The following is a 23,540-nucleotide window of genomic DNA, read 5'->3' on the forward strand; positions in this document are numbered from 1 at the left end:
GTTCATGGGCACAGGGATGGGACATCAACTTGTGGATCAACAGGGCTGTGACTGGGCAAGGGCAGGGCTGCCTTGCAGTGGAACCATCACCACAGCTGTAGGTTGGATCTGGCCACAGGTGCTGGGCCTCCTGGGACCTTTCAGAGATGGGACCTTTCAGGAATGAAGAACCAGTGTTTGCCATATATCTGTATAATGGGGAAAAGATAATTTCCTTCAGAACAAGAGAGAAGTGTATATGGATACCTGTTAGCCCCATCTGGGAGCTGTTATAGCAGGTTGCAATAGTGGGTTGAGATCTGGTAATTAACATTCGGGTTCCATGTCTCTCATCTGGGAAAGGGCTGACCACTCAGCTGTGTGTGTAGGGGCTGTCAAATCTCACCTCCAGATGCACAGCAGGCACAATTATCTTGTCCAGTGCCTAGCTGTACATAAAGCTCAGGGACTCAGAAACAGCTTGTGCACATGTGAGCCTGCTGCTCTTCACTTTGGACTTCATTACGCGTGCCGTCACACATCCCAGGCAGGTCCATTGATCTCCTGTTCACTCGGCTTGCCCCTGAAGCCTGTGCTGTTATAAACCATTGAGGCCTCGATAAAATTTCATGTGAAAATTCAACATCCAGCAGCAAAGTGATTTCAAATATTATTTTAAGAGTTTTTTGGTTTATTATGGATTCACAGAAAAATCTGGTAATGAACTTTTTATATTTTTTGTAAACAGAAAAATGCAGTTTCTGCAAATAATTTTTCCAAGTAAACTGTTTTTCCTGTTAGGAAATAAAGATATGGTCAGATAATCAGAATGAGAAAAGTCTGGGGTCTTTTGAAATTAATTGAATTGTTTTATTTTGTAGTCTGCTTTAACTTCAGTCTGGGTTTTGCTGCTGCAGAATCTCACAGGGGTTATAACTCAAGCACATCCCTTCCTCACTCTCTCAAATAGAAATAGCTATGTGAATGGATTGCTTTTCCCATGATATATCAACACTTTTTCATGTTTGAAATTGCAACACATGATGAAAATCATATTATTATATCTTGAAAGCAAATCATGTGCTACAAAACTTAGCCATGAAGAGGCATATGTAAACAGAATGATATTATAGGGCCTTGGAGACATCTATTAATCTCAGCCCAAGCTGCTCTAATTTTCAAATATCCAAGTATTTTACTATAATCGCAAACATCATTATTTAACCCTTTTTCTGAATTTTCTGGTTTATGATAATGTAAAAAAAATTTAAATAAATCCCCACAAACTTCTGCAAAAAAAGTGTCAAACTTGCTATCCCAATCAGAAAAAATCCCAAGTGTCAAAGGATTACCAATTTTCACAAGAGAGATATTTCAATATTTAAACACTCTTCTCAGAGACAAGAAACTAGTCATAACACTACTCGTAAAACTTAAACCTGTCAGAATTTTTTCAGTTGTTTTTGTAGTAACTATGTAGCTCAAGAGACCTGGGAACCACAATACTAAATCTGGAGCAGCTACAGATTAGAAGGAGATAGATTTTTTTCATTTTAATTGATAGAATTACTAAATTTGAAAATACACCAAGAGAAACACATTATGATTTTTATATTATGTGTATATGTATATGTACATGTATATATATATATATGTCTCTTCATATGTACACAAATGTTTATATACTTATATATTTAATATATATTTATATATATATTTATATTTATATATTTATGTATATTTATATATATTTATATATTTTCACAGGAAATTATACCAGAAGCAAGTCTATTGTGAGTTGATACTCAAGATGAAATAGTGGTTATCATTTGGAATTCTGCAGCTAATTTGTTACTGTGTTAGACAATTTGCAAAAACCATAGAAGGCATCAAGTCTAATTTCATGTCCTAAGCTGCACTAATATTGAATATTTTTATATGTTGTTTCAGGAAATGCAAACTGATTTCATAGCAATGGCAAAAGACACATTTCTTAATATCTGTGAAATACTTGGCAGTGTGATATGATCCGTGTTTTCAAGGACAGATCTTAAACTACACTTTCAAAAGGCAGAGACATAAATCAATGGCAAGATGTTCTTGTAAACTGGATACAACAGGTTTTCTGTCTCTTCCTTCTCTTCTAATTTTATATGCTTTTCAAGTACCAAATGGAAATGTTGATTTGAGTAAGGTTTCTAAAGCATAACTTTCAAGGCAATAGAAAGAATAACAGCACACCTGGCTGACTTTCTATTAACATATTGATGAAACTATAAACCATCAGAAACATTTCCTCAACAAACTTTTATTTAATGCAAATATAGTTTTCCTATCAAAATATTAGTTCATAATCCAAATTCATTGCTAATGAGCTAAGAAAGAAGCACTACACATTTTTGATTTGTCATTGCTCTTTTACTAATATAGAAAAAGTTTATGTTATTCCAGGGAGTTCTGATCTTTGTGAACACCAAAGTTTCTGCTTATATATGTGGGCAATTTGTTCATGAAATTATCTGAAGGTTTGAAATGTTCTCACTGAAGAGGGCAAAGGAACGTTTTTTTAGAGGATACACTTGAACAGAGTTAAAACTCTTTTTACAATTATCCTCCCCTTCTTCTGCCCTCCCCTAATCTTTTCTTCATGGAATCATTGAGGATATGGGACATTTTATACGGAGTGTGAGTATAGCCAATTTTCCTATAGTATCATATTTTCATATCACTTCATGAAAGTCATCAGATAAAAAACCTCCATATTTTGTTTCTCAGCATCAACATGTTAGCACACTGTTTCTGGTATCACATCAGAAATTCAACTCAGCAGATAACACTCTATTAAAATAATACAGTAAAATAGCTACTATTTGCCCATAGCCTTAATTTTTAGAACTTATATACAGACTTGCAATTGCAAATTATTATCTAGCCCTGGGTTTGGGTATAAATGCAGAAGTTAGAGATGGATATATATCTTCTGTATATCTGGATATATCAGGATATATACTTCTGGTTATATGTCTTCTGTGTATCTGCATATACCTTCCGTGTTCCTCTACAGAAATTTACAGATCCAAACTGAACAGGTTTTTCCAAGAATTTTTTATGCCATTTACCTCATCTGGATATGTAATTGCCTGATTAAACTTAAAAGGTAAATACTGAGTCTTTGCAATACCATGTTGTACTGACATAATGCTAGAATAATTCTCTGGTGAATCAGAAAATCCATTACTCTACACAAATTGTCTCTAGAATTACTTGTTCTTATATTACTGCAGGTGTAAAATGGAAGTCTAAATAAGGTCATCAAAACTAGTGAGTTTCCATTCTATATACAATCTCTAATTTCACAAGTCTGTCTCTTCCCATTTCTAATGACCGAAATATTACCATATATTCAAAACCTCTATTTTGTGAGTTGGTTTATTGGAGTTCAGGGGGTTTTTTGGGTATTTGGGTTTTTGTTTTGTTTTTCTAGGATTTTTTAAATTAAAAAAATCCTGGTATAGTTAAAATTTCTAAATGACATATGTAATCTTTACCTGGGAAAACATTTAGATATCAAAGACCTTGCAACTTATTTTAGCAATCAGGTCCACTGATCCAACAGCAATAGAATCAAACAAAATATGTATGACCACTTGTAAATATCTCTTTGTTGGAATAATTTTAAGCTGTGTCATATTATAGATGAGGAATAAAACAATTTCAAAATTTGGTTCATAGCAATTGTGGAAGTATTATATATTTTACCATTGCAGCTTGCAGACTTTAGTTATATCCACTGTGAGATATGAGCACTGCTTCTGTAATTTCAGAAAAAAATACTATAAAATGGTCATTAGCTATTAGTACTTTCTGCTTCTTTCTTTAATAATTCTTGTTATGTGATATAGTTATTTCACTCCAGGTCAGTCGTCTCAGTATCAAATCTTAGAGCAAGTATAAACATCAGAAAGCATTACATAAGCTTTTATTGGAAATATGTGAAGAGATTCAGATCAGGGAGGTCCTAATTGTCATGCCTGTCTTATCTCCAGTGAAAATAGTGAAGAAGTACCAACTACTGTTTCATTTTAATTCCATTTGGATTTCTGCAGTTTTACACTAGAGTGTTAAACTGAAGACAGAATTATCTAACGTAGAAAATAAGCATGACCTGAAGCTCATGGAGGCTGAGTCCTCATTTCTGACAGTGGTCAATATCAGATGCATCACAGGAAGCTATAAAAATCCTGTGCAGTAAGGCAGATGATAACATGGATACCTGGGTTATCATGGATGCACACAACTGATTTGAAAGGACTTTCTGTGTCCATTGGTCTTTGTTTGCAAAGAAGTAATAACAGTTCATACTGCAGATTGGTTAAATGCAACTGGCAGTTAATTAGAAGACATTACATATGCTTATTTTTTAAGCTTTATAAATTCCATAGTATCAAGTTTAATTTTTTAACACTCTAATGATTATTCTGTGTATCCCATTAATCATTGGGAATGTGCAGATTACAATACAAAGCACAATATGAGACATATTGCTCTGTATTGCTAAAGATAGGGATTCCTGGGACTGCCATAGAGGAACTAAAAAGTTCAGAGGGAGATTTGGCTTCACATAAAGAAATGCAAATCAGGTTTTTGCAACCATAATCAGAGTTACTTTGTTTTATTCTAAGACAGTACATTAACTCTGCATTCATTTAAAATACAAAAAATGTAGTCCGTGAGATCATTCCATACAAATCATGACTGTAGGTAGCATTTCAGACTGATGAAGGTGCTTTTCTTTAATGACATTTTAATTCTTTAGATAAGGCACTGAAAGCATCAAAGCAGTAAAACAAAACCAGAAACTGAAAATTTCTCTGGGGATTTCATCAGAAAGGTTTTTCTTTCTCAAAGGCAAATACCAAGTTCATTTTTAAGCTATGATAATAGCTGCACTATCTGTAAAAATATTTTATACATACATATGAATACAGGCAGCATCTTTGTGAAATGAGAAAATATTACAGTCTTTACGGACTGGTAGGCTCACTAAAATATGAAATGGTAATGATTTGCACAGAATTGTAGAGGTAAATCAGTCTGAGAGAATGTTGAAGCATCTGACTTTAATTCTCATGCTTCAATGAAATGCACTGCCTTTTCCCTCTTGCTGTTTCATTTCTCAAATGGCAAGTACAGGAGTGTATATATTTGCAGTATGGAGCAGATAACAATGCAATAGAAACTGGAAAACTCCATGAATATCAGCTTGTTCATATCTGAATTGCATTCCCTGAATGTTAAGGCATTTTTGCCTTTTCCAGCTTCTTGTTGATTCTTGCAAACAAATGGAGCTCTGAAATGCTTGCCAGTTTCCATAATTACTTCAGTGTGTGCCACCTTTCAATTTTCTCTATTATTTTAGCCTAAATTTTTGTTAATTATTGTCATCTCATAATAAAACTGCACATCATGTTCAGAGAACATCTCAGTCATTAATGAAAAGATACCAGATTACTAATACAAATTTTCTTGGGATAGATGATCGGTTCCTTTTCATTTCTATGACCTCACCTATCCATAGTGCTCATTCCCATCACACCTGGCTTCCATTTTAGTCATTCATTATGAGAAAACTGTAGCATTTCATTGTCAGAGAGGAATGATGCCACAAAATTAAAGAGATGTGAAAAATACCTGTCTTGGAAGCATTGTCTGACAAAGCACAAGTTTCCCTGATACAAACATAAAATCCTACAACCTCATTTTCTCTGATTCATAATTTCTGCATAAATACTTTACAGTATTATAAGTGACATAAAATTGTGTGTGACTTGGCATTAATATGTATTAGGAATGAGAAGCTATTAAGAAATGTGCTGTGAGCCTAGATCTATTTCTGTAAAACAAACTGTTTGAACAAAAACAGGCAGACATGTTAGCAACAAGAGGAAGCCTGTATATTGCTAGCAGTGAGAGCTTCAAAGCATTAAAAAGAGACAATCACCACTTTGTACTCACTTTTTTCTTTCAGTGCCTACATGACAAGCACCCACGTTTATAAGGAGCTTCCCTGCCTATGGTAAAGACAGAGATGGATGATTTTTAAATCCTTTTCAAAATCATGTGATGATCTTTTCCTCTAAATTCTAAAATTGCATCAGACAAAAAGATGAATTTTAAAAGGTCTATTATGTATTCAAGCATCCATGGAGCTATTAAATTAAAAAGGAGTGAAACAAACACTAACAATATTGAGACATTCCATATCAGAAGCAACTGACACATTCTCTCACTTTGATCACTGAAAATAAGATTTTGGTATCAGTGATTTTTTTTATACATGTAAACACTACAAAGTGGAAAAAGCAAGAAGTCCAATTGAGGAGTTTTATTCCTGCTTCCTGCAGCAGCATAACCTCTTTTCATTCTGCAGCAATACATATTAAATAATTTAGGCCTTTTTCATTCAAACATAAAAGGGCACATCGCACATTTCATTGAGCAGCCTTACCTGAAGCACTAGAAACCTGGAGGCCTAGATTCAGAATATAAGAGCATTTCTTAACTATAGAAGACCTATGTGCAAACTGTGTAAATGGCCATGCAATATCTGCATCATATATGTGTTAAACTATTCTGCTGTGGCATATGCATGGAGTGACTGTCTTTAAAATGTTGTATTTTTTGAAATACTTAACCACCTGGATTCTCCCATCCTAACTTGTGTCATTGCTTTGTATTGGAAAACAATTAGGATTGTTCAGCCATGGGGTCATTCAGCATCTCTGAACCATGAATGCCCTGAAACAGGAAGAAATTATTATCAGCAGATATCCATCAGAATACTGTTAGGCACTAAATGAAAATGGCCCATGCAAATGCTCTATAGATGCTCCTAAACAAATTAGCTGGCTTATCAAAACTGAATTTATTCATAGGAACACTGCAGTTTCAGACAGTTTTTGGTCAAGTTGTTGGCAGCCACACTCTTGCTATACAGTATTGTTGCTACATGCCTTTTCAGTACTTTTGAATGTTTTCTTTTCTTTAGAAACACATTTTCATCCTGATGAGACCAAAATCACAGTAAAAATAAAAAGTTAAAAATCAAGGTCGAGGTTTAGATAAAAACATGTCCCTCTATGGAAATCTCTGGTGGATTATTGCTTTCAGAGGGACTGTTAGAAAAGAATGACATCCAAAAAGGTTGTGGAACAAGAAAAATACTAGACTTTGAACAATGCCCTTACCAGATGTTAATTTTCTTGCCTTGTATATTGATAATAGAGATATTCAAATCTCTTAACTTGTACATGGGACATAATTCTGGACACATAATGCTGGACCACAAAAGTCTGATTAGCTTTTGATAGTGTGGTTTGTGAGTGGGTAAGCTACATAAGCATCATTGTCCTGTGACACTGTAGATGCCCTAGGGGTATTGTCCAGCTCCAAGATGGGTGTGCTGGCCAGCAGTGGCTGAATTGAGCCAGCAGTGTGTCTGTGTAACCATCTGAGCTTATATCAGCACTGCTGTGCCAGCAGGAGCAGGGCAGTGACCGTCCCCCTGCACTCAGCACTGCTGAGGCCACACCGCCAACCCTGGGCTCCGTTCTGGGCCCCTCACTGCAAGAAAGACATTGAGGGGCTGGAGCGTGTCCAGAGAGGGGCAGCGGGGCTGGGGAAGGGGCTGGAGCACAAGGGCTGTGAGGAGCAGCTGAGGGAGCTGGGGGGGTCAGCCTGGAGAACAGGAGGCTCGGGGGGAGCTCACTGCTCTCTGCAGCTGCCCGAAAGGAGGATGTGGCCAGGTGGGGTTGGCCTCTTCTCCCAAGTAACAAATGATAGAACAAGAGATAATGGCCTCAAGTTACACCTGGGCAGGTTTAGTTTAGATATTAGGAAATATTTCTTCATGGAAAGAATTGTCAGGCTTTGGAACAGGCTGTCTAAAGGGTGGTTGTGTTACTATCCCCAGAGGTATTTAAAAGTAAAGGGTTTAGTGTGGACTTGGCAGTGCTGGTTGGACTTCATGGTCTTAGATCTAAATAATTTTTTGACTATATGATGTTTAACAGTTTCCTGATATGAAGAACTGACTTAAAATACCATTCTTTAATCTGAAAAAGGGACATTTCCTATTTCTAATTTTATGGCATTTGTTGTTGGCATACACAAATTGCCAACTTCTTGCCTGCATTTGTCTAAAATCCATATAGTTACACATATATATACATATATATATAGTCTGATTCTGCACTATTTTGATTGAACTCTGTCCTTTTGAAGTATTTAGAAACATACAGCTTTCCGGAAAAGGCAAATATTCTGTAATAACACTAAGAAGATCTGTCATCTTCCTCAGAGAGCTAGTGACCTCTTTTCACAAATGTTGGTTCTAAAGGAAATCACTGTTAATAGTATAAATGGAATACATATCTATAGAAATAAATGCAGTGGATAATTAAGCAGCATCTAGAGGACAGCATCCCATTGAAAAACAGAAGAGCATGAACAAAGACTCTATTCACCTGCCTACCAGCCACCTAAGGATCTACAAACCAGGGGATAAAGATGTGTTTTAGAGTCTGTTGGTTAACTATAGAACAAGTGGTGCAAGAAGGATGGAATAGATTCCTTAAAAGATGTTCTCCCCCTGGAAAGATAAACCACATCTGTGAAGTCCTGAACATGAACAGAACTGAAGACCGTTTGATGCACTCAAATATTTAATGACTTATTTTATATGCAACACAAAAAATATTAGGTAGGACTCTGCTTGCCTTTGATGAATTAACAGTTTACTTGCTCTTGCTTGATGATGGTACAGTTTTGCCGATTAGTATAAACTAAAGGGCTGGTGTAACAAGTCAAATTATTCTTTTTGAAGACAATTAAGAGCTCCACAGAACATGTGTTTTCCCTCATTAGAGAGCTGTTTTCAACTTGTTTTGCAGGGTGATATACTATTTGCTTCAGATTATAATAACACAAATTTGTGTTAAAATTTTGTATTCCACTTTTTTAATTTTTCCTTTTGGAAATTTTTTAAGTTTTTTGGGTATCTACTTCCCTCCTTCTGAATTGGAGATGTGAATTTGGATTATCAGCTCTTTTTTGAATATTGCAAATTTTAATTTGAATTTTATTATAAAAGGAATTGAAGCAAATCCATTACAACATATTTCTGACATTTTATATTTACCTCAGGGTTTTTAGGCTCTCATACTACACTGTTCATGGATCATATTCTAGCTGCCTAAAAACTCTTCTAAAATATTAAAGATATGAAAATAAAATAAGCTATTCATAATGTATGCAAGTGGGTATAGTCACTAACATAGAATATGTTAGTTTGTGTCCTCAGCCATTGTTCTAAAAAGATATAAAGAACTGTTTGAAAGAAAGGTAACCATCCCTTCTGTTGAGAAACCTCTGATGGATGTACTAGGAATAATAATTATTAGAATGATTTAGGGCTTTCCATCATACATATCATATTAAGTCAATGTTGTGAAAGCTCTTCTAAGGTAAATAAACATTTCAGCAAATGTTGCCACAAGTTTAAACAAATTAACCATACATGTTAAATTCCTTTAGAAATTGTAGGGTTTGTATCTACCCTTTGTCTTCCTTTGAAGACTGCTCTGGGTCTGTGTTTCCTCACTTGCTAGCATGGGAAGGCTCACTGACTATACAATGTATAAGGACACTTTTCATACGTAAAGAAAAGTGAGTAGTCATTAAGAAACATTTAATATAATGAGTGCAAAAAAACCACATGGATTTCACAATTATCCGCATCACAGCCGACAATTATCTGCAAACTATAGCAATAATTTAAGTTTAGGTTACTTTGCTTTGTTTATTCAGTTTTGGTGAATACAACTGTCAGCAAAGTAGATGATTAATCTGGTTTATTCATATTACAGCTGTTTGTAGAAGTTCAAATGAGAATCAGGAGACCTCACAAAAGAAAAGTACTGGACACTGTTGCCTGTTCCACAGAAAATGTCTCAACTTTAGTCTGAAAGAACTAAGACTGTTCATGAGTCAATGTGACATGCATGAGAAAGGGTAAAAGAGACTACACAGTCAGATATGTCTCTTTTGATTCTTGCTTTAGAAATCTCACTACTCACATTCTTAATGTTTAGTGCTGTTCTTTAGAATCCTTACCTTAGGAATCCTTTTTTATCACTTTCTAGGCTCCCAGTAAAGTAGCTACAGCTCTTTTGCTCACTTCAAAAGGCTTCAAATTACTAAAAGTAATACAAATTTGATATTTTGGTTTCTAACCATACATAAACACAAAGGCATGGTAAACTCTTTGCCCTACAGACTGAACAAGTCTGAGACTGGCAGCATATTTACTGGGTGCAACTACTGTTTCCTTCCCTGAATACCTCTGTGTCTAATGCTTAGAAGCTTGTTGTTTACATGCTAGCCTTCCTTGCTGTATTCATGCATATCTGCAAGTAAAATGTGTTTTATGAGGTTGACTGAAAACATAATAAACGACAGCTGTAAAATCCCTTCATTGAGCTTTGGTTCTGGGCTTATCTATGAGATTAGAAAGTCCACACTGAAAATTAAACGTGAACATTTAAGAGAAAACCATGATCTAATTTTAAGATGATCTGCTTTCATAGAAATGTAATAACTTATCTTCTTAGTAATATACTCTCTCTCTATATATATATATTTGAATAGAGTATATTGAATATACTCTATTCAAATGCTGCAGAGGGAGGAAAAACAAAACATCTCATTATGTAAAAATGGTGAGTTATATTTGTTTTCTTTAAGTACATTCACCAGAGCTGAAGAAATTATCTCAGCATTAGGCAATTTCCCTCACATTCTGATGCTGGAGAGAAAAAAGGCATAAAAACCTGGCCAGAATGACTTTGTCAAGTATGTAACACAGGCAGAAGGACAGCTGAGCTTCTGCAACTTTCTTTTCAGCAAGAGAAGTCTGTATTTCAAGTGTCACACGTATTGAGGTTGCAAGGACTGTGGCTTGCAAAATTAAAAGTGAAAACTGGTCTGATGGTCAGTTTCCCAAACAAGCTCTGCTTTGAGCCACCAACCTTCACTGAAGTAAGGACTACTGATGGACATGGTTTCCAAACTCTATACTACCAAGAGCATTGCTGACCTTTTAGAAACATACTATGAGGTATTGTGGGCCTCTAGAGCCTTCTCATAAAACCAGTAGAGAAGAGGAATCACCATGACAACACAGTCAGCAGTGAGGTACTGATTCTGATGTGTGACTTGAACATTCTTTGAATCCCAAGGGACATTTGAGTTAGAGTTCGGGACTCACAGCATTTTATTTGCATGGAGCAACTTTGTTTTCTCCCAGGGAACAACAACATGATACTATAAGAGGTTATTTTCAAATGAAATCTTTGTTGCATTTGGCTTCGCCAACAAGACCAACTCTCAGGAATATCTTACCCAGGAGAGAGGGTAAAGAACAGTGGAAGGAAGAATTTTGCTTGGTCATGGCCCACTGGGTCAGATCTTAACATCAGCAAATCCATGGGCCCTGACAAGATGCAACCATGAGTGCTGAGAAAGCTGATAGATACCATAAACAAGGCACTCAGAAACATCTTTGAAAGGTTGTGGTGGACAGGAGAGATTCCTGAGGACTGGAAGAAAGTAAATATCATCCCAGCCTTCCAAAAGAGCAAGAATATCCTCATAGATAAACTCAGGAGGTGTGAACAGAATAGGCAGAGACTGAGGTGGATTGAGAACTGGCTGAACAGCAGATCCCAGAGGCTCACAATCAGTGGCACAGGGTCAAATTGGAGTCTTGTTGCCAGTAGTATCTCTCAAAGTTCAGCATTGTTTAACTGAAATTATTTTGCATCAGGCAGTCATTTTCATTAGTGCAGCCTCTAGTTCAATATAAAACAGGCAAAGCATTTGTCTGAACAACAGAAACACAGAATAACTGAAGATGGCATAAGTATCTGTGACATACAGTCCTTCATATCACTTGTAGTCTGCTGGGAAGATTTGCATCTCACTGAACTTCTCTCTTTCATGTTTATTGCTGAGCTACACTCTACTCACTTCATATTCATTAGAAACAAAAACCCCACAAAACAACCACTGTGTAAGATATAAAACCATTTGATCCTAAATCTATGTCTGAAGCAGGTCAAATGCATAATCCCTAAAAGCACCCGTTTCTCTGTAGTGGCTAAATAGGATGCTGACTTCAGAAGGTGAGAAATTTGAATCATATGTAGCAAAAAAAGCTGATTCTCCCCTCTAACAACAGTTTGGCCAATTTTGTTCTGGTTAACCAATACTTCTAGCAGATGCACAATGCAATAAATTCAAGTTCAGTAGCACAACCCACAGAAATTAGCATTTCTTCTATGCTAGGTCATACAAGATGAGGTCCACTGAAATGTTTTGTGAAAGAAAACCATCTTCAGAATTTATCATTTGATTGTCAATTGTTTGTGAAGAAGACCTACAGATCTGCTGAGGCATTTAGTACAAGTACAATAGTAAAACATATGAACACTGTTGCAGTAAAGATAAAAAATATTCAGATGTTATACAAAAACTGCAAAAACTCAGCTTGGTGCTACTGAAATGCAAGGCATCAATTTTGCAGACCATACAGGATATTTAAAACTTAGTGATGAAGCATTTTTTATGTGATTAGGAGACCTGATTTAATGGGATTTAAGAGGTAATTTAATTGAGTCAAATATTAGTTGTTTTGATATCTCATGCATGACAAGGCAGTCAATCATCAAGCATGAGGGGTACCTTAACAATGAACTACATGGGATTTGAGTTCAGCTTCAGGGAAGGACTTTGTTTCAGTGGGAACTCAAAACTCTTTTGCACTCTTTTTGTCCTTGGATGACACGGTGGGGCAAGGCAACCTTCCATTTAGCAGAGACCAGTCTAATCCACTGAGCCTTGCACTGCACCTGTCCTGGAGTTACTTCAACACCTCCAAGTGAGGTCATGCAACAGAATTAATAGTTTTCATGACATATCTTTTTTAGTTTTTATTGCACTCCTTCGATGTTGCACCAGTATCTTTTCTCAACACATCATGAGGATATGATATTTGGTGTCAAACAGAACTATTATGCAGTTCATTCTATGCATTGACATTTCTCAGAGAGGTGTGGCTTGAAGAATCAGAACAGATAGCACCATAGGTGAACACCACAGATGTTAAATCCCAAATGAATTTATGGCTCTGAGATTCCATTAGACATTAGCCTCCTCCTATACATTAGTTGCTTCATATTACTTGATTAGCAATCTCATTGACTCAAATAATAATAAAAAGAATTGTACATAAGTAGCAATCCACTAGATTCTACTAAAACAGAATTAAGAGTCCTGTGACTGCTCTCATGTCATATTCTAATGTGGAGACATCTGAATTATTGAAACTTGCTTATATACTTGGCTAAGCTGAGATTTTAACATGATTTGGAGAAGGAGCCAAAATATAATTAAGATAGCAGTATTATTGTCACTGATTTAGATTCATGGATTTCTGATCATTTGAGGATTTTTAAAATAAAATCCTTAAAATAAAGTATTGGAAAAAATCCTTAGTAAAGTCCTTCCCAGATTTGATGCAAAATATAAAGATATCTCAATCAAAAAATAATTAATAGGAAAAATATTTGTCTTTATGTGAATCCATACAGAATTCAATGGCTAATGGATATTTTCTAGGAGAAAACAGGAAAAAAATTATATGCTTTCCTTCGACGGTGAAAATTCTTAGAGTTGAGTGCAGAACATCCCAGTTGCACTCTTCAAAACAAATGTCTCCATCCTGACATCTGCATGGAGCCCATGTCCACAGGCTGAGCACTGCCCCTTGCTGATCTGATTGATCCAAAGACTGGATACTGGCTCACACTGCACGTTTTCAAACTGCTCTTTAATGGGCTGGACTTTGTGATTTGAAAGTGTCACACCTAGAAGATCTGAGATTAGCCTCTAAATGGCTCTCCATTTCCTTCCCATAAGGAAGACAAGATATGCATATATATATATATATGACTATATATGAATATCTACAGATATCTATGTTTTTACCTGTAAATATACGTAAAGACCATCAGTGTAATGAGGACAATAAGGAAAAGGCCCAGGATATTTCCCACACAAGACCACACAAAACAAAAGAACCAGCCAATTGTTCACAAATCAGAAAATTTAATTTCTAGGCCAGCTTTAATAGATGAGGCAGGTGATGAAGAGAGGTCCCCTTGTCTACAACTGCAAGAAGCCTCCAGCTGCTTGTGGGAAAATGGCACAGTATAGATGGGGCTGTGTGTGCTTCTTCATCCTTATATCAGTGGCATTGATGAGGGTCAGTGCAGTATCTCAGGTGCACAGAATGGTCTCACAGCACTCTCAGGTCTTACAGAATGCAAATGCTAATTTATTTTAGAATACCACTGACTAAGCCCCTAATACTCACATTTTAGCACACACAGGAATGCATGTAAGTAGTCTGGCAAGTATCCAGGGAGGCTGTCCAGGATGGCCTGCAATGACAAGCAGCACCAGTTTCCCAGTCTATCCCCCCACTTGCAGGGCTCTTATTAGGAGGGTATCGGTTGTGGATGAGTGTCAAAGATGCATCAGGATCCAACCATCCTGCCTCTGTGAGTGATCAGGATGTACTCACCATCTCTGATTCTGCCAAATCATCTTCTGATTCTTCTTCTGAAGAACTGAAGCATGTGGTAGGCATGTGGTAGGATCCTGATGGCCTGCTCCTGTAAGTGTCCGCCACTTGTATGGTTCTCATCCTCTTGCTATCTACTACACTTGTGTTTATATTTCCTATCAATTGATACTGGTAGAAATATTTTTATTGCAATTTTCCACATCACTAGAAGATTCCTGGACATATATATGTTTTCTAACATATTGCAAGCACTTTTGTAAGGGGCTAGTTAGAAAAAAGAATGAAATATGTCAAAAAATAAGTCAGCTGTATTTTTGATTCAGAAGTTTTCTTGTCAACAGACTTCTGAGTTTCTAGTGTTGTCCTTTAGTATTTCAGTGATATCCTAATGATCATAAAATTATTTCAGTTTCCTGCCCCGGAATTATAAATGAAGATTACCATTTAGTTTCTTCTGTACCATCATTTACTCTATGAATTCTAATCTGAGCCAATCTTTATATTCTGTTTCTTTTACAAGATAAGAATAAGCTGGTGTGTTTTTTCAATTTCTTATTCTCTGTTACTCCCTTTATATAATCTCTTTTCAATCAAAGGGAACTCTTCAATAAAACTGGAAAATGTGTGATAGAAAGGGAAAGAGAGACTTGCCACTAACAGGACATAGAGAAAGAATTCTGCCAAGTAATGGACAAAGTATTTCTTTTACTTTTACATAATATTTTAAATGCTGTTCTGGGGATTGTCATGCAGCATTTATGCTTCAGTGTGGCAACTGCAGCTCTCCTAAGAATAGTGACACGGTGAGAATTAGTGAGAAGTTTAGTTCCACATATCCCCTTTATGAGAAAATCAGGTTGTTTAATATAAAACTGAGCTGTGCAAAAATAAGGCAGGCATTTTTGCAGAGTTCATAAGAAGTTAATAGGAAGACACATTTTCTGCACAGTTACATCAAACAGCATTTTTCACACAATGTTAAACATCGAACTGTATAAAAATACCAGACAAAACTTATTTTAAGTTTTACATTTTTATCAAGAGCAGAAGGAAAAATACTGCATAACAGAAAGGGAAAAAATCTTATTAAAATACTTTATTATCAGATCATTAAGATAATCTGAAAAGTTGTTTCGGAGCCATTACAGTATATGTCAATGGATTGTCAATACATATAAGAATGTCAGCATTCGGAGACAGAATAAATCATGAGGCATCTCTTCAAGCCTTTCTGTTGGTTTGATTATTATCTTCTGCAGAAGCCCTAGAATGACATCCAGTTTGAAATCCTATGGTTCACACAAAACAAAATTATATTATTTTAACAAGCACTATTAATGATGCAACAATAAAGTGCCTGTCACAAGAAATTTCCGAAATAACGATTCATTTGACCTAAACTGATTTATTTCAAATGCACCACCCCATCCTGCTATAACAGCATGTACATTAACCAGATAATATCTCTCTCTGAAATAAAGACTTGGAAGAATTTTAAAAAGTCATATAATAGATCAATTTGTATTTTTGTATGGAACAAATCTATTCAGCTGGCAACACCAGCAGGTATAAATCTTCAGACAATGAACTAAATTACTCCCTGGAGACCTTGTTCTCTCTCACATTCTGTTTGCAAATGACCTGTCACCCAAACTGCTGATTCTCTGCATTTGTAAGCATTATACTTCCATTTTGTAGCTTCCATATCATAACTTCTTTACAGCAGGATCTCAGCATATTTTGCAGTTGTTAAGTAATTTAACTTTGCAAAAGTGAATTATTGCAAAGTGGAGAAGCCTTAAGAGTCTTCATCTTTTAAAGGTGAAATCTGAGGTGCAAACTGGCTAACCACAGCCTTTTCTTGGAAAAGCTGAACATCTGCACCCTTGAAAACAAGAACAATTTAAGCTCAGAAAATTCTACAGTCAGGGCAACAATGAAGGAATGAAAAGAGACAGCCATCATTAGAAGATTTGGAGAATGCTGGGTGGGTGTCTTTTTGGAGCATTCAATAACCGTGTTACTCTAGAATAATGTTGCTTTAACAGTAATTAGTTATGCAGTATGTAACAAAAGATGTTCAGAGTGAAACCTGAAATATGTAAAAAAGACTGCTCTAATATTATGGACTTAGACTTGTTAAGAAATAAAGTAAATACTACTCAGGTAATAACTTACATTTATGCTACTTACATCACCAGGATGCTCATTACCAGAATAATTAAGTGCATGCCTGTTCTTTTCCTGTTTGAGTTAAGCCCTGACAAGTGGGTGAAGCTTTGTGTGCCCTGCATAGCATCTCTTTAGCATTCTAAAGAGAGAAATTCCGACTGGTTGGGTGATTTGTAGAAGGCTAAATTTTTCATATGGGTCTCTTCACAAACAGAAGTATATATTGTCCCACTGAAAACTTTTTCAAGTGAAATTTTTCTAGTGACCTCTACAGCAAAGTAGGATTTCACCCAAAGTGGTTTTAATGATGTTTTACTGAGAATGATAACCAACAAAGCAGGAGTGTGGATACACACCGAGAGCAGAATGCAACTTCAGGATGTACAGTGAGTCATTAAAAGAGGTATCCTTGCTCTTATGGAAAGAAGCAAAAACAATTTTATTGAAAGGGGAACAAATGGAGGTGAAGGGCATAGTGAAAATCTGGGGAAAAATAGTATTTCAAGGAGAGAAAATTTAATACATAATATTCTCATGTTAGAATGAAGAGTAGTTAAGTACATCAAGGACTGCAATTAAAAAAGAAAAAAAGGATAATAAAATAAGTTGATCCCATTTTTATTGAAATGCATAGTTGTGTTTTATCCAGAATAATTATGTTAATAATATCATGCTTATGTGTTAGTCTTGTAATGAACTGTGGGTGTTTGTGGAAATGGAGCAATTGTAATGATTGCATCTATTATTATCTGGAAATGAAGAATGAGATTCATTTTATTTAGCTTTTAAGAGTTGGGCATCAAGTCTATTATCTGGACTCCCTTTGGAGTCAGTTGTCAGAGAAGCATTTCACAGTGTAAAGTGTCAAATGCAGTCAAGACTAATAGCCTTAGGACTTCCCTGTCCATTGCCATTGATTACAGAAAAAACAGACTATCTTACTAGATACAGAACATTGGCATGACTAAAGTTAGTTTATACTAATTTTACTTTAATAATATTTTCTCACATTAAATCTTCTTGCGATTAAGTCTTTGAAGTCTCTAACCACTATTATGTTTACTTATAAATACTCACTTCAAGGATTTTCAAGATCTCAAGTAAGCATTTACCCAGAAGAAAATTTGAGCAGATAGTTACTATTTCCTTGCTTCCTTCAAGAATGATAATTTGTAAATAGTTTGTTTTGTTCAAGTAGCAATTAGAAAAGCATTTTAACTACAAAAGATTGCCAGAGTAAAATTTTAATTAAACTGGTTAAAGAGGCTTTGTCACCAAGTGGAGTTCTCCTAGAGAAGAGCAATGGGTTCTACCAGAAGATGTTGCATTCCTGATCGATGTACCACATGGCAAAACCTTCATGAAATAACTGAATAGCATCTGCATAGCATTTACTGAAAACAGGAATTTAATCAAAAAGCTTTCCTTTTCAACAGTACACCTAGGTCTTGTCAGTTCTGGTGGTCCTTAAATCTATGTCAGTCCTAGAACACAAGGTTGCAGAGATCCATTGTTCCAAGACAAGATTTTCCTTTAACTTTAGTTGCTGCAGCACCCAGAGTGTGAACAGAAATGTCTGTAGAAACAGAGATGATAAATTGTGCTAAATACACCACAGCTTTGCTGCAGTTGAGGTTTCCTTTCGTCAAGGTGCTGAAGAGTAAACATGATGCACTAAATCCATTTGCAAAGCTTTGGAAATAAAAAAATAAATGCTAAGAGTATCCAGCTGCTGGGCTTCCTACATCCATTGCAGAAAGGATCATAATTTTGTTGTAATTTGTATTTCCCCTCTAGTCCACTTTGTTTATGCTAACTTTCATCAAGAAAATTATATATATGCCCATGTTCTTCATCACTTCTGACTTTTTTACCTCCACCATCACACTGGGAGAAGCAGTTTGGATATTTATATCTCTTGTTGATGTACAGAACTGAAATGGTCCTGACTTTCAGAAATTTCACATAAATGCTGTCAGAGACTGAAAAGTAGGAGACACAGATTCTTAGCTTCACCTCTGGTGAGCCCTCTCTGCTTTTTTGTCCCCTGATTTCTTTTTATGTTGAAGGGAAAGTGCAAGTAAGAGAACACCACCTTTAAGAAACAAAGTCATAATATATCATCTTAGGAAGTGAGGAGCAGGACCTATCTGTAATGTTTTTCTAATTCTTAGAAACATGGATGTGAAGCTAGCATAACTTACTTATTTAGGTCCAAGTAAGGTGTAAGGGACAGCTGTGAGAGCTAGATTTAACATTTTGTCTTCACTGCTGTTAGACATGTCACTGTCCAAGAGACCCCTATTCCAATAGAGGAGCCAGCAGCCAACACATTTCTATAAGAAGGAGATGATAACTTTAGATGAAGGAGTTTTTTTTTTTTCGTTGAGACCTGTTTGTAAGGAATGTGCACCAGTAAGAAAGTTTTGGCTTTTTGAGCAACAGCAAACACGAGGAAAAGACTGCCTCCCTGGGACAACACTTGCTCTGAGAAAGAAGTACAATAAAAACAAATGACAAGTTTTCCTGGATAATATAATTCAACAACAGTGAAAACCCTCATTTTTCCCAGATTCACTTTCTCCCCAGGAGACTGGAATAGCTACCCCTTACCAGTGCTGGGAGGGCTACTTGACCCTTTATTGCCTCTGCCCAGTAAAGAGTTTGGCATGGTCTTGTGCCATTCCACAGCTTTGTTGGCCCTGCTCTTTCAAGGCATTCTGTGTGCTTTGACACACTGATGTTGTGTGCAGGAAAAAGACATGATGTAGGGTTTACTGCCTTTTACTGCCTCTTTTGCCTCGTTTTAAGGCAAGTAGTTATCACAGCAGTAGCCACTTCCTCTCCTCAGCTCAGCATCCAAGAAACCATCACCCTGAGCAGGCATAAAGTACGGCAGCAATGACAAGACTGTGTTTGTGGGAAGCTCTGCTGGGTGGATCTGGTCTGCACGATGATTTCTTTTTACCCAGTTGCTTAGGCTGATCTCTGTGCTAAGAAATTCACTCAGGTGCTTTTCTTGCGTGGCCTCAGAATGTTCTGCTTTGCAATAACCTCCTTCTTTCTTTCTCCATTTTCCTCATTTCTGAAATTGTGCATTTGCACTTTTGCTTGTTCTGCTGCTTTGCAGATTTGTATACCTTTTTCCAAATTTACCTCACAATTTTTAGCAGGTGCTCATGTGCCTTCCCATTACTTCAGGTCACCTCCAAGTACATGATCCCATGAATCAGAGAAAATGAAACTTTTATGTTTCTTCAAGGAAAAAAATTAAGTTTTCCTCAAATTGCTCCACCAGTTTGCAGAATTCATGAATCTGAATTTTTATTTTAAAGATCATGAAATATAAAATAAATATAAAATCTGTAGTCCAGGGGGCTTCTGTGCTAATTTGACACGTACAAAAATAAAGGGGAAAAGAAGGATCAATGCAGATCCCAAAAGCGACTTAACTGTTGATTTAAACTTTCATATTCTGTATCATGTGCAGTTCAAAAGATGGTACACAGTTAAGGAAAATCTGTGAGAGCTTTGCATATTTTGGCATGCTGCTTTAGGGTACAGAGTTGGGGTCAAACTACCAGATTAACGGTGTAAAAAGTAGAAGTCATTTCTTTCCAAAAGTCTCTAAGCAAGGACTTGCTTCTTTTAAGCAACAGAAATTAGGAATAACTTTATTATACAGGGTCTTATCTTTCTGCTTTTCATCAAGAAGCCACAGAAGCAGAGCTAGACCATAAACAGACCAGCTATTTAAAATAGATTAAAAAAGCCAATCCTAGGAACACATACATGTTTTTGCTGCAGATGTTTTGTGGCAGTTATGAAAATGTAAAAACACTGAGTCTCTTAAGATTAGACTACATTTGGGAATACTGTTTTATGAGCTGCGGAACACAAAGCCCATATAATTTTATGGTTAGGTATAATGACGTGATGCCTTTGTTTTACTTGTGCTATACTTATTAATGAAATCTCTCCAACAAATAAATAAATCTAAGTGACTTGATTGCTTAATATTATGCTATATTTGGCTAACATTGTAATATTTCTAACCTACCAATTTTTTCCATAGTATTTTGCTGATTTTGTCACTTTCTTAATAGAAAATCAATGCTGTAAGTTCTCAAGAGTTATGATTTTTTTTTCTTTAAGGAAGCATATAAAGATTAAAATTACTGTTCAAGAGAAGAGTGAAGCTAGTAATTTTTTTTGTTATTTTTTTTAATCACAAAGAAAGAAACAAAGCTGATCTAGAGACCAGAATAATTCTCATATGTGTGTAACAGTATCTATTTAGTACTGTACTAATGGTAGATGATGTTAGACAATAAAAATTCCCATGCATTTTTGAATAGCTGTAGAAAAAACCCAAAAACAAAACAAAACAGAAAAGCATTTAAATAATACATCCTGTTGCTCTAAAATACTGAAGATTTTTAGAAAACTTTGAGGTTTCTTAATTAATTTAAATATGAGCACTCAAAAAATAAAACATAATTAGATAAAAGTCATTTGAGATGTTATTAATCTATTTTTTTAGACAAGAGTTTGAAATAGTGTTATTAAACTAAAATTATCATAATTGCTTACAGTTTTGGGCTCTCCGTCAGTTTAATAGAAGACAATCAGGTACATGTAAGTTTTCTTGAAATGCTATTTGACTAGGATTCGTAAGGATTCTTTCACGGATTATTATTTCTAGAGAAAATCTGTGTTTGATTTCCAGGACAGTTATAATTCTTTTTAAACATAGCTCTGAAAAATATTAAACTATTTTTATGTTTTTGAAATTAAAAATTATTCTAAGAAAATTAAGTTCAAGAAATTATTTGAATATTTAAACAAATGCATAGTATCTGTACTGCAAGTATTCATCAGCATGTAATGATTAAATCTATACATGAGTAAAGTTATTGAGGAAATGTGAAGTTTTTGTCATAAAAATGTAAATGCACAAACACATTTCTGATCATAAAGAAATGTCAGCTTTTTAGTGGTAAATATTAAGAGATGACATAGTGTAATTGTCTATTTATTTTCCAATAAAGATGACTAATCAATGTGTAGATATCATCATATGACCAGATGAATTTTGGACCTTTATCTTAATAAAAGATAAATTAGCACAAGAAAAAATTAAAGTCTTTTAAAAAGTTATACTTTAACAAGGTTTGAGAATTTCAGATGAGAAACTGATATGATCAAAGTATATCAGTATAGATTTGACATTACATTTAACCTTAACAACTATTAACAGTCATAAATGTTCCATTCATATTTTTTGGCCAAAACTTTATAATTTACATTTTCATCTTGGAGAGATGACTGAAATTCTCTGTTATTAAATAACCACATGATTGCTAATAAATTTATCTGCACCTGAAATAAAGAGAATCATGCATATATGTGAATTTCTGTTTATTTATGTGTCCATATATTTTCCAGGGTGCACTACTTGAATGAACTCTCATTCTTCAACTCTTTTCTTTTCAAAAGTGAGTGACCATACTTTACTGCTTCTAACTTTGAACAACTTTCATATTTAGCACTGCTTCTGCTAAATGGTTGACTTCTTTTCATATTACATGTTCGTCATTTCCAAGCCATTTTAACACATTTCTGGAAACAAATATGTATCATATTCCTCAACTTGAAAACTTTTGACAGTTTCAATGTCAATGAACTGTTTTAAAGATGCTTACATTTGTTAATGTTTCAGAGAACATAGTCTAAAAAAAAAAGCACATCTTTATGTGACTAAGATGTCTTTTTTTTTTTAATGTTCAAATATTTTATTATTTATAACTCTGTGTTCAGGGTTTTTTAAAGATTCTATGCTGGTTATTCAAGGACAATTATGCATCTTAAAATTGGCAGATAAATAGGTGTGCCCTTGAGTATTCATTCTAAAATTAATTAGAAAATTAGAATGCAATTAAAGCTGAGAGAAACATAATAAATTAGACATTAAATAACTTCTTAGATATCTTTGAATTTCTTCTTAAATAACAATGCTTTTGAGATGTGTAATTCTTTAATTCATCATTATAAAGCACTTAATGGTGTAGCTTGGCCATCCTTAAATTTCCTGTATCTTTTGCCTACTGAATTAAATTAAGCTGCTACTCAATAATAAACAGAATAAGAGAATATGGGACTTAATATTTACATGCTGAAAATCAGGATAAATAATGCATCATATGTATATTAAATATGATGCTGTTGTGTTCTATCTGTGTATACCCAAAGCTATCTAAATAGGGCAGAGTTTATTAAGTTTCACAAGTGTATCTGATTTAAATGGAAGACCATGGCTCCTTGAATATCTCATTTTATATGATACCATAATCCAATGAGTGAACTTCATCACCACCGATTTTCATAGATCTTGGACATGCTGATAATTTCTTGGATTTCCCAACTCTCTGCAAGATGGAGGCAGGAGTAAAAGCTCATTAAAAAACAAGAAAATAATTGTCAGAAGTTTCATAGACCCAGCTTCTGAAAACAATTCAAGGTGGTCACCATGCCTCTAGGGTGCTGAAAATCCCTTTGCATACCATGCAAGCAAAGAATTAAATTACATATCCAATAGCAGACCAGCACATGAAAAACCAAACCCAACTCCATCCTACAGAAAGCTGAAGATACACTTGATAACACTTTTTCAGCTTTTGCC

General features: G+C 35.2%; 1 long non-coding RNA gene across 1 annotated transcript in view; it reads left to right on the top strand.

Moving 5' to 3' along the window:
• LOC116183737 (uncharacterized) overlaps positions 1-23,540 on the top strand; it is a 65,431-nt gene that overhangs the window by 12,786 nt on the left and 29,105 nt on the right. The window contains exon 2 of the long non-coding RNA XR_004148423.3: positions 22,307-22,356. This is a non-coding gene — a long non-coding RNA (uncharacterized LOC116183737). The remainder of the gene's footprint in view (positions 1-22,306; positions 22,357-23,540) is intronic.

The sequence above is a fragment of the Lonchura striata genome, chromosome 1 (genome assembly GCF_050655825.1).
Source record: "Lonchura striata isolate lonStrDom1 chromosome 1, ASM5065582v1, whole genome shotgun sequence".
Classification (NCBI taxonomy): Eukaryota; Metazoa; Chordata; class Aves; order Passeriformes; family Estrildidae; genus Lonchura; species Lonchura striata.